The sequence below is a fragment of the Ovis aries genome, chromosome 7 (genome assembly GCF_016772045.2).
Source record: "Ovis aries strain OAR_USU_Benz2616 breed Rambouillet chromosome 7, ARS-UI_Ramb_v3.0, whole genome shotgun sequence".
NCBI classification, from domain to species: Eukaryota; Metazoa; Chordata; class Mammalia; order Artiodactyla; family Bovidae; genus Ovis; species Ovis aries.
Window position 1 is genome coordinate 29,602,829 of NC_056060.1, and position 17,448 is coordinate 29,620,276.

The following is a 17,448-nucleotide window of genomic DNA, read 5'->3' on the forward strand; positions in this document are numbered from 1 at the left end:
AAGTGAAAAGTGAAAGTGAAGTCGCTCAGTCGTGTCCAACTCTTAGCGACCTGCTAGTATTCAAAAACCAGTATTCTGAACATTTATTTTGCATAGCAAAGATATCAGACTTTTTAGTTTTCCTGTGATAACCTGAACTAAGGAAAGGTGGTGACGGATGGTTGATAATTGCGGAGCTTGGGAAAGACATATGACAAGTGAGAGAACTCAGTAGGGAAAAGGGAAACTTGGCATTTGGCCAGTCTAAGGAGAAATCATCCTGACAGTGATTGGAGGATGCCACTGTGAAATTTTAGACACAATGATATTTTATAATGAATCTTAGGGTGTTTCCCCTTCCATCTTCAACTATCTCCAAACTTTCAGTAAAAATCTTTTATGTGTAATAGCCCTGTGTTAGCAGTGCCTTGAGAAATAAAGATGAAGGTGCTATGTCCATGCTGAGAATGAAGCTGTGCTGAGTGGTGATGAGATAATTATAGAAGTGGTTGACAACTGAGCAAGTTTGCTATGAGAGATGAGCACCCAGAGAATGTAACTCTCCACAGGAATCCCTGGAAATATCAGGGAGACTGCTAGTAATGAGACTTTATATAGATTTTATTTTAAAAAATAATCCCAGAAAGGTATAGAACTTGATTCTGTCTTTACTTAAAATTTAAATATATTGTTCCTGATTAATTTTTGGATTAGTTTTGATTTTTTGAAATATTGCATGAAAATATTGTTTATCTTGGTTATTGATGTGTTTTTAGTACCCCCTCAAATTTTACCCTACAGATAAATTCCTCACTCATCTCACCCAAGGCCTAAGTCTCAACATGGAGCTGTTTAGGTCATCTGTGAAAGATAGTATATAAATTACTGGAGAAAGAAAATGGTGGTGGGAGAATTGATTTAGCTATTGAAGAAAATATAACCTAAGTTCATTCTTGGTGGCAAATAAATTTTAGAATAAAGTATAAACTGAATAAAATTAAAATGTAAGAAGATAATATTAAATGTCAGGATATGGAAAGAATTCCTATGGCTGTCAAAAGCAAAAACTGCAAAAATATGCATAACTGAACTGAATAATAATTTAAAACTTCACTGTGTTTCAAAAAATGTGAAAGGTAGACAAGGAAGAAAATTTACAACAAATATTTTGAAAGGACTAAATCATTAATATGTTAACTTGATTTTGGAAAAGTAATTTTGAAGTTTGAATAAAGATCCTTAAAACTGTCTGTACTTCTTAACACAGAAGTCTTACTGCTAAGAATCTATCCTTATGAAATTGAGATGTGGCCAAAGGCTTATGTATAAATGTAATATGTAGGATTATCAACAGCAACAAGAAATTTTGAAAGAATCCAAATATCAGAGAATAAAAAGATGGCTGAAGGAGTTATCACTCTAACCACAGCAGAGTGATAGGATGAAACATACAAATATAAAAATATGCTTTTAAAGAATATTTAACCTGGTCTTGCTTATTTAACTTATATGCAGAGTACATCATGAGAAACACTGGACTGGGAGAAACACAAGCTGGAATCAAGATTGCCGGGAGAAATATCAATAACCTCAGATATGCAGATGACACCACCCTTATGGCAGAAAGTGAAGAGGAAATAAAAAGCCTCTTGATGAAAGTGAAAGAGAAGAGTGAAAAAGTTGGCTTAAAGCTCAACATTCAGAAAACGAAGATCATGGCATCTGGTCCCATCACTTCATGGGAAATAGATGGGAAACAGTGCAAACAGTGTCAGACTTTATTATTTGGGGCTCCAACATCACTGCAGATGGTGACTGCAGCCATGAAATTAAAAGACGCTTACTCCTTGGAAGAAAAGTTATGACCAACCTAGATAGCATATTCAAAAGCAGAGACATTACTTTGCCAACAAAGGTCCATCTAGTCAAGGCTATGATTTTTCCAGTGGTCATGTATGGATGTCAGAGTTGGACTGTGAAGAAGGCTGAGCGCCGAAGAATTGATGCTTTTGAACTGTGGTGTTGGAGAAGACTCTTGAGAGTCCCTTGGACTGCAAGGAGATCCAACCAGTCCATTCTGAAGGAGATCAACCCTGGGATTTCTTTGGAAGGAATGATGCTAAAGCTGAAACTCCAGTACTTAGGCCACCTCATGCGAAGAGTTGACTCATTGGAAAAGACTCTGATGCTGGGAGGGATTGGGGCAGGAGGAGAAGGGGACGACAGAGGATGAGACGGCTGGATGGCATCACTGAGTCGATGGACGTGAGTCTGAGTGAACTCCGGGAGTTGGTGATGGACAGGGAGGCCTGGTATGCTGCAATTCATGAGGTCGCAAAGAGTCGGACACGACTGAGCTACTGAACTGAACTGAACTGAGCTGTAGTAGTGTGTCCACATGGCTAGGGACTGCATAGCAGAGGAGGAGCCAGAACATATGTTTGAGTAGAGACCATTGATATGGGGGATACAAATGACTCAAGGACAGAGGCCCTTCTAAAATTTTCTGTATTTTATATTCTAGGTTCTGTGCAAGATTGTTAAGGAGGGGAAATAAAAAGTGACTTACACTGTATTCCTATAAAACCCTGGAGAGTGAGTTTCTATGTAAAATATGATTTGATTTAGGAAAACAAATATGTATCACACAAGATATATAATCTGTTAGTGATGGGATTATGAGTGATTTTCATTTTCCTATTTATACTTTTTAATACTATATTTAAGAATGCAGTCTTGGAGCAAAGGCTTTTTGTATCTCAGCTTATCATTTTGACATATTTTTCAGATGTTTATGAAAAATTTCTTTCAAATAAATGTTATAATTTTTTGCTGTAGGGACATAGAGACCTCAAAAGTGGGATTATTTTTCCAAGTAATTTTCATATTTTAATAATAGAAACCCATATACATACAAAAGGCAATGAGAGGGAGAAGTATATTCTATACTATAGCAAATATCATGACAGATACTCTTCGAAATGAACTTAAAGATAATTGATTAGAGATCATTTTCTGTATTTCTAAAATGTTCAATGTTCACTCACTTCTGTATGAAGCTACAAATTGTAGCATGAACACTGAACTGAATATCAGGGGACTGAGGATCCAGTATTCCTTCTATCACTCCCATCCAAGAGATCTTTCCCACTGTTTACTACCTTTGATTCTAAAAGGAAAGATTTTCTGTAGGTCGTTATTGATTTTGTTTGTATCTCTTTGAAATATCTGCAAATATGAATCTTGGTAGAATTCATCTTTGGATCTGCCCATTTGGAGCTTACAAAATACATACCAACCAGTGATTGTATTTTATTCAATCCCTGGTGTCTGTGAAGCTGGGAACATAAATAGTCACAAGAGAACCAACCTCAATATCTAAAAAATCAACATGTTTTTGGTCTGGGCAAATGGGAAGTAATCTCCCTTTAGAAGATTTTATATATATACATGTACATGTGTATTTATGTATATATAACTAACTTTTCATGTAAAGATGATTGATGGTATTTTTCTTTTTTCAGTTGATGGTATTTTAATGAGCATTTTGATTCTAGGCATGCCATGGACTCAGAAACTGACAGCAAATGTACTTAATGAATAACAATGAATTTAGTCAGCACAGTACCATCGTGTCATCGGCTCAATGTGAATATCCAGTGCTGTACCACAAATGTTAAATTGGTCTTCCTTAAAGGAGGTGACATCATGTAAGAAATTCAAATCCAGTATTAAATGATTCTTTTTTCTTTTAATTTCAAATGCAGCATCCCTGCCCTGCTTTTTCTGTCATGAGTTGCTTTTCATCTTGGCTCCCTGACTCAATGAACTTAGTGAATCACTGGGTGCTGCTTGCTATTTGACTCAAAAGATATATTGACTAGCAGACTCATGTATTTCCCCCCATATTTACAAACAAAAAAGAAAATATACAGAAAGAAGAAGGAATCTTTAAAAATGTTATTGAAAAATTATCATTTTGTTTGGGCACAAAGATGAATATCCTAGAGCTGTGAGCTAAGGAAAAGGGGAGTGGCCTAGGTGGCACACTTTGTATATGATGCCACCTTTCAGGAGGATTTCATTTTCATGCCTAGGAGACAAGCATCTTAAAAAAAAAAAAAAGCTGGCTATTGCATATAAAGTTTAGAGAATTGGAGTATTGTCTACTAAAGCAACAAGATTTACGAGAGACGTCTGGCTCAATTGCATTAGGGAAAAAAATGATTTCAAAAAAATCGCTTCCTTGCTTTTTAAAATGAAAACCATCTGCAATGAAAAATTTAAAATGATAAATCTTCTCCTTTCACACTGCTACTGATAAATGGTTAGTTTTTTTCCCCCTCCTTTTGAGAGGGACAGAATAGAAATATAGGAGTATGTGATCTTTTTGTACACAGGTCTTTTATTAAATATCTGTATACTCTTTCTGGAACTTTTAATAAGATTTTAAGTTTATTATTAATGAATGTTATTGTTATCTGATATTATGAGAGCCATTGCATGGAAACTCCAGACTATAAATTTTTGGAGTTGACAGTCAATAACATTTGACCTCTCTTACCTACGAAAAATATCTTATTCTGTCCTCATAGTGATTTAAATCCATAGGGCATATTTAAGTCAAGATCTGGTCAATGTAAAATTTTAGTCAATTTATACAAGTTTATATTTGTATTTTATGTTAAACATTCAATAATAGATCATTTTAACAATACAATATACCTTTCATGGTGATAATAATCTACAAACCCCAGCATTTATTCAACTTATAAAAGAAAGAAAAAAATGCCATAATTATTATGTATTCACATACACATGGGTGTGAGCACACACACACAGAAGGAGGGCAGTGACTAAAGTAATAAAGCTGCATGTTAGCCTCCTATTTTTTGTTTGTTTGTTTGGTTGGTTCTCTCCTATAAAGGCATTTAGGCAAGTGTGTGCATTGTTTCATTTTACCCAAATCCTGACAAAGGGTGAGAACCTAATAAAGGGCAATGACTAAAGTCACATAAAATCATTCTCTATATTCTGTGACTCTCAGTTTATTAATCTAGAGTGCACTAAATCTCATGTGGCTTACTGTGAAGCAGTAGTGAGTACAACTATCTCTAATGGTGGTTTCTCTCCCTTTCCTCAAATATAGGAGCACCCAGGCTCCTTTGGAAACCTGTGAGTTTAATTGGAAATTCTGGTGCCTACTTTGCTAGTCATAAACCAGGTAATTGTTTCCTAATGCAACCTGGCAGTGCCATTGAGGGCAGATTATACAGAGCTGCCATCCTGAGGTGTTCTAAACAAGTGACAAATCATTAACAGCAAGTCTCTGGATCTCTGTGAGTGAGCTCTGCGGCTGCGACTGAAGGGAAGCAAGACCAGAGAGGAGCGAGGGAGATCTGAGCAGACAGGAGCTGCTGCATTAATGACTGGCATTGCCAGCACTGTGTGCTGGGGATGACGGTGGCATCTTCACTTTCACTTCTCCTCAGAGGTGTTGCTATGGGTACCATCTCAGAGGTGTCACAGGAAAAAAGAGCAGGAGGTAGACTGATGAACAAGATAAGAAAGCAAAGGATATGCAACAGCATAGCACTATGAAGACGTCCTTCCCATACAAACGAGTGCATCGCATACTTCGATAGGGACCCATTAAATATGGAGGATGGCAGACAGGAGAGTGGGTTGAATTGTCAGCAAATGACAAATAAAAGGTGCTTTGGAACTATTTTATGGCCTCAATTATCCACAAGATAATAGTAGTACTGGACCTATATCATTCAGGGTACAATCCTTTGTCACTAAAGTAATTTATGAGACCCTGGGAATTGTATGCATGTGTGGTATATGGGTATTTTTGTGATATGGAAAGGCTCGGGAAAGCTGTTCATTATTTTAAAGGCTGTGTTTTTCTGCACTCTTTTCAAACTCCTGCTCCCTCCCATGATCAGAGATTCTATGAAGGTGCCAACTCCCTAGCATTTCGACTCTGAAATTAAACATCATTGTAAGTTTCCCTCCTGCAATATGTTAATCACCATTAGTCTAATTCTTTCTCTTGCTCTCTGTAATATGTTAGCCTTTGAATAAAAGTCAGGAAAAAATTATTAGGAGCATCTTAACAAATTGCAGCATTTCAATGATTATGTCACAGTTGTCAGATTCCTTCCTAGCAGAGTTGGAAAAGTGACATTTTCTTAGTCTCCCAAGTTTATTGGACTTATTAAAATAGCATAAACAATGTTGAGGTAGAAAACAGATTTTTCTACAAACCTTTATTGTTGTGTTATAATCAAAGAATTCAACCATGTATATATTTATAGGGGACTTAAAAAAATTCTGGTGGAAATGCAGAGCAACTTCCCCTCATAGTTTGTTTGGAAACTCAAAGTTCATATTTTATGGGTCATGTGGCATTCAGCCTTTCCAAATTGGCTGGGATAGTTTCTGTAAAGATAGAGCTAGAATTTTTGTTATCTTTTTGTTTTCTTCCCTTTCCTCTTATTTATTATTTTACTTTTGCTCTCCCATTTTAAAATCATGGTAGTTGCTCAGAATGTCAACCAAAATAACATTCATAATCTGAAACCACTGCCTATTATTTTCACACATATATCATATAACTGTCATTGGAAACCAAATTCTGGGGTGATTTGACCAAACTCTAGGGAGGCTATTGCAGATACTTTTCTATGAAAATATGTTTTTACTAAAATCATACAAAAGGACCCTTAACCCTGACCCTACTACATATTTATTTTTTGTTGGCATCAATTTACTCAGGCAAAGAAACAGAAGAAGTTCTTAGAGAAAGATCGGGTCCTAACTTTCAGACGCTTCTCTCTGGCTCTAACTTAAGGTATAGATTGTTGTCAGAACTAGAAACAGATATTTATGGGAAAATGAAATTGAATTTGACTAAGCAGGAAGAGCTAAGACAGATTAGGAAAAACAGAGTAGACTTAGTCTTTATTCATTAATTTGTTCATTTATTCAACATTTAAGAAACAGCTGTCATGAACAAGGTACTATACTTGGCAGAGAGAAACAAAGACAAATAAAACACAGACATCTCCCAAGGAGCTTGTATCTAGAGGACACAATCTTGAAAGAGCTTATTCTATAAAGCTGTGAGTCAGAGAAAGCAACAGCACCCCACTCCAGTATTTTGGCCTGGAAAATCCCATGGGCGGAGGAGCCTGGTAGGCTGCAGTCCATGGGGTCGCTAGAGTCAGACACGACTGAGCGACTTCACTTTCACTTTTCACTTTCATGCATTGGAGAAGGAAATGGCAACCCACTCCAATGTTCTTGCCTGGAGAATCCCAGGGACAGGGGAGCCTGGTGGGCTGCCATCTATGGGGTCGCACAGAGTCGGACACGACTGAAGCAACTTAGCAGCATAAAGCTGTGAGCAGTGTGCCTATATACCAGTATGATCTGAAATGTCTAGAAATGAGTGAAGTAGTGAGGATATAATTCACAGAAGGACTTCCAGTGCTCAGTCACCCTGTTGTGACTGACTCTTTGTGACTCCATGGACTAGAGCCCGCCAGACTCCTCTGTCCATGGAATTTTCCAGGCAAGAATACTGGAATGGGTGGCCATTTCCTTCTCCAAGGACTTCCAAAGTATCAAATAAAAGGAATTATTTATTTTCCAAAGGCTTTTATGTATAAAAAACAACTTGAAGTATTAAACACTAGATAAGCACAATGAAGGTAGAATACAAATTATTACTATACAGAGTATATGGGAGCCAATGTAAGTAATGTGACTGGGAGAACCTTGAGCTAGATCTCAAATTTGGGGACTTTGTTACCTACATACTGTTATTTCCACCTTGAAAAGAAAATGTTCTTTGCTAAACGTCATTAATTATTTCTGTGAATTATGACATTATGGCAAGTAAGCTTCAAGAGGTTCTTATAGTCAGTCATGGGTTTCCTTGGTGGCTCAGTGGTGAAGAATCTGCATGCAGGGCAGAAGACGCAGGAGATGCGTATTCAATCCCTGGGTCAGGAAGATCCCCGCAAGGAAGGCATGGCAACCCATTCCAGCATTCTTACCTAGAGAATCCCTTCCTAGAGAGGAAGCTGGTGGGCTATGGACCATAGGTTCACAAAAAGTTGGGCACAACTGAAGCGACTAAGCAAGCAAGCAAGCATAGTCAGTTGTATGTTTGTACTATATGATCTGGGCTTCCCAAGTGGCTCTAGTGATAAAGAACCCACCTGCCAATGCAGGTTAGACAATAGAGTCGTGGGTTCAGTCCCTAGTTTGGGAAGATCCTCTGGAGGAGGGCACTGGTAATCCATGCCAGTTCCTTGTCTGGAGAATCCCATGGACAGAGGAGCCTCGCAGACTACAGCCCATAGGGTCGCAAAGAGTTGGACAGGACTGAAGTAACTTAGCACACACACTATATGATCTGAACATTTTCTATAATAGAGTTTCTTAAAATCAATTATTGTTTTTTATTATAAAGTTCAAAATAATTTTCCTTCCAACTATGATGTTAAGTTGTGTCTAGTCCAACAAGAATATTATTGAGGAGGAGTTGTTTTGAAAAACTCAATTGTTAGTCAGTTATCTTAAATTTTATCACTAAATTTGGCATTTTGGTTTTGAATTTTCTCACTTCCCAATATTGGAAAATTGTCAGGACATAGTATTATAGAAACATTTGGAGTAATATAAAGTTCCTAGCTCAGACTTGTGCTTACTGAACAATTAATAATGCCACCTGTCATTATTAGTGACAATAAAAGTCGCACATCTTAAATCTTGCAAGATAGCTAGAGGCCATCAAGTTATCCTCCTTATACTACAAATTTTAGTGAATTTTAGAAAATGATCCAACTGATTTAAAAGTAGAATTTAACATATTTACAACCTCCGAATATATTACAGGGTGATTACAAATTGCTTTGCGATTTTTTTTTATACTCAGAAAAAAGGTTAGCTTTTACTACAATGTAAAATTTAGAGCCTTCATTGAAATATGTCTTCAAAAAAGCTGCTAAATTTTTTATGAAACCATTAAATATATAAACACTTGAAAGTACAGTGTATCTCTAAACACATACATATGTATATATATATATATGTGTGTATGTGTATTTATACATATTTATATAAAGCATGCATGAATACACACTCTTATATTTATCTGTACATATGTCTGTCCCTGCATCTGGAAGAATATATTTACATTTGTAGAGTTGGTCCAGTGTTCATATCCAAATGCAAATTTGACTCTTTGAAGAAAATTTTCAAATTTGCATCTCTTTCTTTCTCAGTGGTTTTGCCAGTTGGTGTATTTCTTTGCTGATTTCCACTTTTTCTTCCTCTGCAGCATCCCCCATGAAGTGGCGCTGAAAGATCACGTTAGCACAGTTCCATGATGTGAAATACCACAAGTCTGCAATTTTTTGGTCTTGAGAGCAGCGCTGGGTTGAGAGGATGGAAATCTTTCAGTAATTATACCAGTTTGTATTCGTCTCACATTTGGGACCAAATACAAATCCGATCCACTCTTTCTCCCTGTGAATATTCATAAAAAACAAAGTGCCAATTCTGGGCTAATCATGTATGGAACCAAACATGTTGGTAAGTCCTAAGTATATACTGTATGTATGTATACATAAGAATATATATATTTATATACAGTAATTTTGCTTGTGTCCTCCTCTGTGAAATTTGTTTGTTTAGTATAGGGGCTGCTGTTATAATGTGTTAATAAGCTGCTGAAAGCTTGGCACCTATTACTTGAAATGACAGCTATGTTAGAAGCCTATTAACACTCATAGCAGCAGCTCTGCAGCTACTAGAAATGAATTTCAAAGAAGGTAAATGAACAAAAGCAATTTATGTCTCTAAGGAAAGCAAATAACATGCCCAGAACTATATATATATATATATATATATATATATATATGAAATATACAGTATATAAAATTTTAAAAAACCTCTTCCAATTAAAGACACAGCAGAAGAGAACTTTGGAGAAAGGAAAACTGCCTAAAAGATTTCCAAACAACCTTGAAGACATAAATGTTAAATATATCAAACATAACTTCCTCCCTTTGTTTCTATTCTATTTAAACTAGAACCATATCAAACTTAGTTATAGAAATAGAAGTGTATAGGTAGAGGAAGTACAGTTTTCTCTCCATGAGAAAAAATTAAATCATATAGTTTTAGCTCAAACCTTTTCTTAGTCTCTGAACTTAGAAGGATACCATTTGTTATTGTTCTCTGAGGCAGGGCACTTTATGAGTCAGTTCACCCTGTCTTTGAAGTATTTTACTTACTTTTCATTGCCACTGAAATTTTACACGATGGCTAAAAGTCCTGGTTGAACCTTAGCCATAATAATAAAAATGTGCCAAGTTAGATTGAGAGTAAATTTTTTTTTAATGATACAGCATGTGTGTGTGTGTGTGTGTGTGTGTGTGTGTGTGTGTGTGTGTGTTGGGAAGGTTATATGCTGATGTTGGAGAGAGGCTGATTCTATCATTTTAGGCTATATTTAGATTAAACTATGAATATTTTAGAGCCTTGCTTTTGAAACCAAGTAACATGAAAACATCAAAAGACTTTTACATTTCAACTTACACACAAAAATCAGAAATTTTAGACCACTTTCAGAGTTTGTATGAAACTAACAGCCAATGGTTATAATAGGCAGCTTCATCCCTAGAGTAATTTACATTATCATTTTTATACCTTTAATATTAGGATTGCAATGTCTTGGGTACATAGTAGTACTATCTTTGAATTCATAGCACCAACTTTGTATTATCTGTGTATTGATCCTCTGCCCTCTAAAAATAAATTTTGAAAAGTCTTTTGGAGTTATAGAAAACAGATGTTTACTCTAAAAATCTATGCAAATGTAAACTCAAAAGCATTCCCTGTGTGCATATGCATGTGTTCATACACTAATAAGCCTTAAGATTAGGATGGATTATTGTAATGACAGAGGAAAGAAGTGAGAAGAAAAGCAGTTCTTTCATCACTGAAACTCATGACAAAATATGCTTTAAATATTGTCCAAATAGAGTTTCAGTTTTCCAGGTACGGAGTCACTATAAATGCCCTGTGAGACACTAACTAGAAATGCTCTTACTTTAAGTTCCATTGACCAAAATCTATGTTTACCTGGCCCTCCTATGAAGTCAACAGTACAATGACAACTGATGCTCATTATGATTATCCTTGGGGCTTCCCAGTGGCTCTAGTGGTAAAGAACCTGCCTGCCAACGCAGGAAATATGAGACTCTGGTTTGATCCCTGGGTCTGGAAGATCCCCTGGAGGAGAGCATGTCAATCCATTCCAGTATTCTTGCCTGGAGAATCTCATGGACAGAGGAGCCTGGCCAGGTACCGTCCATAGGGTCGCAAAGAGTCAGACATGACTGAAGTGACTTAACACACACATATGATTGTCCTAAACAGATTTAAGCAAGGTAAATTTTTGCCTTTCAAATTACTAATAGTTTAATTATGCCCAGCCTTATTAGTATACAATGATTTTAAAAATAGATTCTAACAACTTAAAAATATACAATTTGTGTATGCAAAGAGTCGGACACGACTGAGCGACTGAACTGAACTGAACTGATGATATAGATAGGAGAAGGAAATGGCAACCCACTCCAGTATTCTTGCCTGGAGAATCCCAGGGACAAAGGAGCCTGGTGAGCTGCCGTCTTTGGGGTCGCACAGAGTCGGACACGACTGAAGCGACTTAGCAGCAGCAGCAGCATGATATAGATAGTAACTGTACTATTTAGAGTAATTGAATAACCCGAATATCCTACCCCATCTCTAATAGAGAACAGGCCAAACTTAAATGAATCTGCATTTGTTGGAGTTTTCTAAAGACTTATATTCAGAAATGCCAATTATCAGTCATTTATGAGCTGCCCAATATTATAATCTTCTGAAATTATCTATGAAATAGAATCTGGCCATTCAAACAATAACATCAAAAACAAAGACTGTGTAACATTAGCATTTCCAATAGTAAAAATCAACTTTATTATTTTATTTTTTTAAATAATTACTTTAAGACTTTTATTAAAAATATTTATATGGAAAAATTTATAAAGCAAATGTGTATCATTCAATGATTTACTGTGAAGGAAACCCCCGGGTGGCCACCTGTCAGATGAAATATCAATTAGCACCTTAGGAACTTCTTTCCAATCATTGCCTTCCTTCTGCCTCCCATCATGGTAATCACCATCCTTTTTTCCCTTTAGTTTTATCACCTAAAGTCAAGATTTAGTTTTATCTGTTTTTAAAACTTAGATGAAGAAAATCATACAATGTAGATTCTCTTGTGTCTGGCTTCCTTATGAAGTTTCATGTTGCTGTAAGAACTGTATAGTATTTTATTGAATGGATGGATATTGGGTACTTTCCAGTTTGGGATGATTTTAGACAATGCTGCCTTAAACCTTTTACATGTTTCCTGGAACCCTTGTGCATGCACTCTTGTGGAGTAGGTGTCTATAAGAAGAATTGCTGAGAGATAAGGTATATGCATGCTCAATTTTGGAGAAGGCAATGGCACCCCACTCCAGTACTCTTGCCTGGAAAATCCCATGGACGGAGGAGCCTGGTGGGCTGCAGTCCATGGGGTCGCTGAGGGTCGGACACGACTGAATGACTTTACTTTCACTTTTCACTTTCATGCTTTGGAGAAGGAAATGGCAACCCACTCCAGTGTTCTTGCCTGGAGAATCCCAGGGACGGGGGAGCCTGGTGGGCTGCTGTCTATGGGGTTGCACAGAGTCGGACATGACTGAAGTGACTTAGCAGCAGTAGCAGTATGCTCAATTTAAGAAGATAATGTTTATCTGTTTTTCAAAGTGGCTGTACCAATCAATTTACAACCTCTATTGGGAGTGTTAGAGAGACTTGATTTTTACTTTGTTGTCATTATTAGTTATTTTAAAATTTTTAAAATAATAGTCATTCTTGTGATGTCTTATTGTGCTTTTAATTTCCTCTTCCCTTGTTAGTAATGGGATTGAACACTCTGTGTATGTATTGGCTTACTCTTTGTGAATGGCAGTTTTTTCTTTATTGGTTTGTCACAGTTATCATTTTTTAAAGTTTTGTAATAGAGTCTTTATTAGTTATGTGCTCTAGATATTCCACTGTATGGTTTGTCTTTTTACCCTTGAATTAATATATTTTGATGAACAGGTAATCTATTCAAATTTTTACAAACTTGGTCAATATTTTTAGAGTTAATTTTTCTAGATATTCTATTTAATCTAAATTTTCAAATTTATTTTCATGACATCGTTAATATCTGTAGCATCTATAAAGATGTCAATTTAAAATACTGATATTGGTTATTTATGCCTACCATTCTTTTAATTTTAATCAGTTGTATCAGGATTTATCAATTTTATTAGTCTTAAAAAAATTTGATTTTGTTGAGTTCTCTATTATATATGTTTAATTTGCCGTTTCTCCTCTTTTCCTTGTATAATTTCATCTGTTCTCTTTGGCTGTAATTTATGTTCTTTCCATAATTTAAAAAGATCAAGTTTTACTTTTTCTTCTTTTCTAATATATGGATTTAAAGCTATAAATTCCATTTACAAACAACTTCAGCAATATTCCATAAGTTTTGAGAGGTCATAGTTTACTATCATTTAGTTTAAAATATTTTCTAATTTCCATTTTTATTTTACTTCACCCATGAGTTATTTAAAGTATATTACTTAATTTCAAACATAGGGATTTTCCAAATTGTTTCCACATATTTTTAGTTTATTTGCATTGTTATCAGAGTGCATATTCTGTATGTTTTTGTTCTTTAGAAATTTGTTAAAATTGCTTTACGACCCAAGAAATGGTAAGCTGGGACAATTTTGTATATGCTTGAAAAGAATATGTACACTGAAATGATGGCCATGTTTGAAATATGTTTATTATCATATTGTTAAATACATCTATCGGAGAAGGCAATGGCACCCCACTCCAGTATTCTTGCCTGGAAAATCCCATGGATGGAGGAGCCTGGTGGGCTGCAGTCCATGGGGTCACTAAGAGTAGGACACGACTGAGCGATTTCACTTTCACTTTTCACTTTCGTGCATTGGAGAAGGAAATGGCAACCCACTCCAGTATTCTTGCCTGGAGATCCCAGGGACAGGGGAGCCTGGCGGGCTGCCGTCTATGGGGTCACACAGAGTCGGACACAACTGAAGCAACTTAGCAGCAGCAGCAGCAAATACATCTATATGATTTCTAATTTTGTCTGTGTGTTTTATCAAGTTACTAAGAAAAATCTTTCATTATGATTGTCCATTTGTCTCTTTAGTTTTGTTAGTTTTTACTTTATGTACCTAAGGCTATGATAAGGGCATATACATGCAGAATTGCTCTAAGTTTCTGCTGAATTATACTTCTAATCATTATAGTGTCCCTCTAGGTCCATCCATGTTGGACAAATGGCAAGATTTCATTCTTTATGGCTGAGTAATATTCCAATATATTTACTACATCTTCTTAAGCTTGTCATCTGTTGATGGGCACTTGGGTTATTTCCATATCTTGCCTATGGTAAATAATGCAGCTATGAGCATTAGGATCCATATATCATTTCAAATTAGAGGGTTTTTTTTTTCCAGATATATAACCAGAGGTAACAATGCTGGATAATATGGCAGTTCTATTTTTAATTTATTAAGGAAACTCCATACAGTTTCTCTTAGTGGCTGCACCAATTTACATTCCCATGAAAAGTATGCAAAGATATCCTTTTTTCTACATCCTCTCCAGTATTGGTTATTTGTAGACTTTTTGATGATAGCCATTTTGACTGATGGGAAGTGATACCTTATTGTGGTTTAGATTTTCATTTGTTTTAATAATTAGCCATATCAAGCATCTTTTCATTGGCTGCCCATTGGCTGTCTGTATATCTTTTGTGGAAAAATGTCTTTTTAGGTCTTCTTCACAGTTTTTGATTGGGTCGTTTGATTTTCAGTATTGAGGTGTATGAGCTGTTTGTGTATTTTGGGTATTAACCCCTTGTCAGTTATATTGTTTGCAAATATTTTCCCCCATTCTGTAGGTTATGTTTTTGTTTTATTGATGGCTTCTTTTGCATTCTTTTTAATCATCTGACAATCTTAGTCTTTAACTGAAGCATTTAGTCCACTTACATTTAATTGTATTTATTGATATATTTGGCTTAAATACACTATTGTTTCATATGGTTTCTATTTGTGCATATGTGTTCCTGTTTCTCCTTTCTATTTTCTTTTTGAGTAATTATTTTTCATAATTTTCTTTGATTCTGTTGGCATAAAAGTCATAATTCATTTATTATCCTTTTGGTGATTATACTAAAAATTACAGCATTCATCTCTGACTCACAAATGTCTGATATTAATTGATGTTCTTAGTCTCTTCTTAAATAAGTTAATTTCACTTACTCTCTCCTTCTTTTATATATAAATGCAAGTGAAAATATAAATATTTTGTAGTAAATATTTATTAATATTTGCTTTTGTAAGTTTCCAATTTTTCCTTATTTTCCAGTTTTCCACCTGAGATTATTTTCCTTCATATGAAGAAAGCCGTAATGCATTATTTATTGTAGGTCTGCTGGTGACAAATTCTCTGAGTTTGTTTGAGCTGTATTTAGCTCTTGCCTGATAGCTAGTTGGTAAAGAATACACCTGCAATGCAGGAGACCCCAGTTCATTTCCTGGGTAAGGAAGATCTGCTGGAGAAGGGATAGGCCACCCACTCCATCTTGGGCTTCTCTTGTCACTCAGCTGGTAAAGAATCCACCTGCAATGTGAGAGACCTGGATTTGATCCCTGGATTGGGAAAATCCCCTGGAGAAGGGAAAGGCTACCCACTCCCAGTATTCTGGCCTGGAGAATTCCATGGACTGTATAGTCCATAGGGTCACAAATAGTCAGACATGACTGAGTGACTTTCACTTTCACTAGATGAATAATTTTTATTCTAGAAGAAAAATTATAGAAAACTAGGACTTTTAAGTTGACAGCAACTTTCCAATATCTTAAATATATTTTTGCATTATCTTCTATCTCTCATTGTTTCTGTTGATAAATAGGCTATAATCTACACCTTTTCAGGATTTGCTAATATATCTTTTGTGATAGCTTTCTTTGTATTAATTTTTTGGGGGTTCATAAGTTTTCTTGAATCTGCGGCTTGATATTTTTCTTTAATTTTAAAATATTCTCAACCATTATGTTTCAAATGTTGCCCTTGATTCATTCTCTTTTTTCCTCTTTATCAGACTCTGAACTATATGTTTGAAACTGTAGGTCTTTTAACTGTGTCACCTGTGTCTACTCAGATCTGTAGGATTTGTACTGAACCCTTGTGAGTCTGTCTAATGTGGTTTTTACTGTCTTTAAGGTTATATTTTCGTGTCTCTGCATCCCTGGTTAGTTTTTTTTTTTTAATTTATGTGAAAAATTGTTTGCAAAAATAATATGAGAACTGGGATGATGTCTTCTTCTAGATAGTGTTTGTTTCTTCCAGATGCCTGAGGAATATTGTATAGAAACTCATTCAGGGAAGTTAATCTGGTATCTGGCACTGGGATTCTTTAAAGCTGCATGACAGTCATTCTGAGGTCTTATCTGACTTTAGTTTGCCCTTGCTTTTCCCACACAGTTTTTCTAGATCTTAACCCAAAGCAGTAGGAGTTCATAGGACCCCTTTCCTTGGAGACCCCTTAACTTGATACTGGTCCTTATACTTAAGAGGCTCCCCCTTCTTAAATTAACAGATGCCCTCAGAGGAAAAGGAGCCCTCAAAATGCACTCATCTCCCTGGGTCTCTATTCTTCCCTAGATCTTCAACTGATAAGTCTTGGCTACTTAATCAGTTCCTTTGTGCCTTTAAACATACGCTTTTGGATGTGTGTTTTGTTCAGCTCTGGACTTCCTCAGGAGGTGATTTAATCTGAATTACCTAGTCTGCTGTTACTGAAAGTGGACTCTCCTTAAATTTGTCCTAATTCTTTCTCAGTCTTTTATGAATTTAAATAGCTTATTGGTTAGAGTTTAGATGAAATTTTATTTGGGAAATTATTGATTGTTTATACAAAGTAAGCTGGATCATGTACTTACAAAGTAAGCTGGAACATGTATGTCTATACTTTATACCTGTTGATCTAAGTCTTAACCATGAAGTGTGTCTTGCCTCAAGCTCAGAAGAAGACACTCTGATCAAGACTCTTGTGCATGTATTTTATTGGGAAGTATTCCTGGGAAAAACTGATAGGGACATAGAAGGATCCAAGATCCAAGAATTGTAACTTTGGCTTAATCATGCAGAGGGGCCCTGAAGACCATGTTGATGACACCTCAGAAGAATTCAACTTGGGGCAAAAAAAGCTAGAATATTTTGACCCCTGTATATCTCAGTCATTGTTGAAGGCAT

The 17,448-nt window shown here is 35.8% G+C and overlaps 1 long non-coding RNA gene across 2 annotated transcripts in view; it reads left to right on the forward strand.

Moving 5' to 3' along the window:
- LOC105610613 (uncharacterized) overlaps nt 1–17,448 on the forward strand; it is a 444,948-nt gene that overhangs the window by 387,943 nt on the left and 39,557 nt on the right. For both annotated transcript variants that reach the window (XR_001041531.4, XR_009601465.1), the window contains exon 4: nt 9,338–9,591. This is a non-coding gene — a long non-coding RNA (uncharacterized LOC105610613). The remainder of the gene's footprint in view (nt 1–9,337; nt 9,592–17,448) is intronic.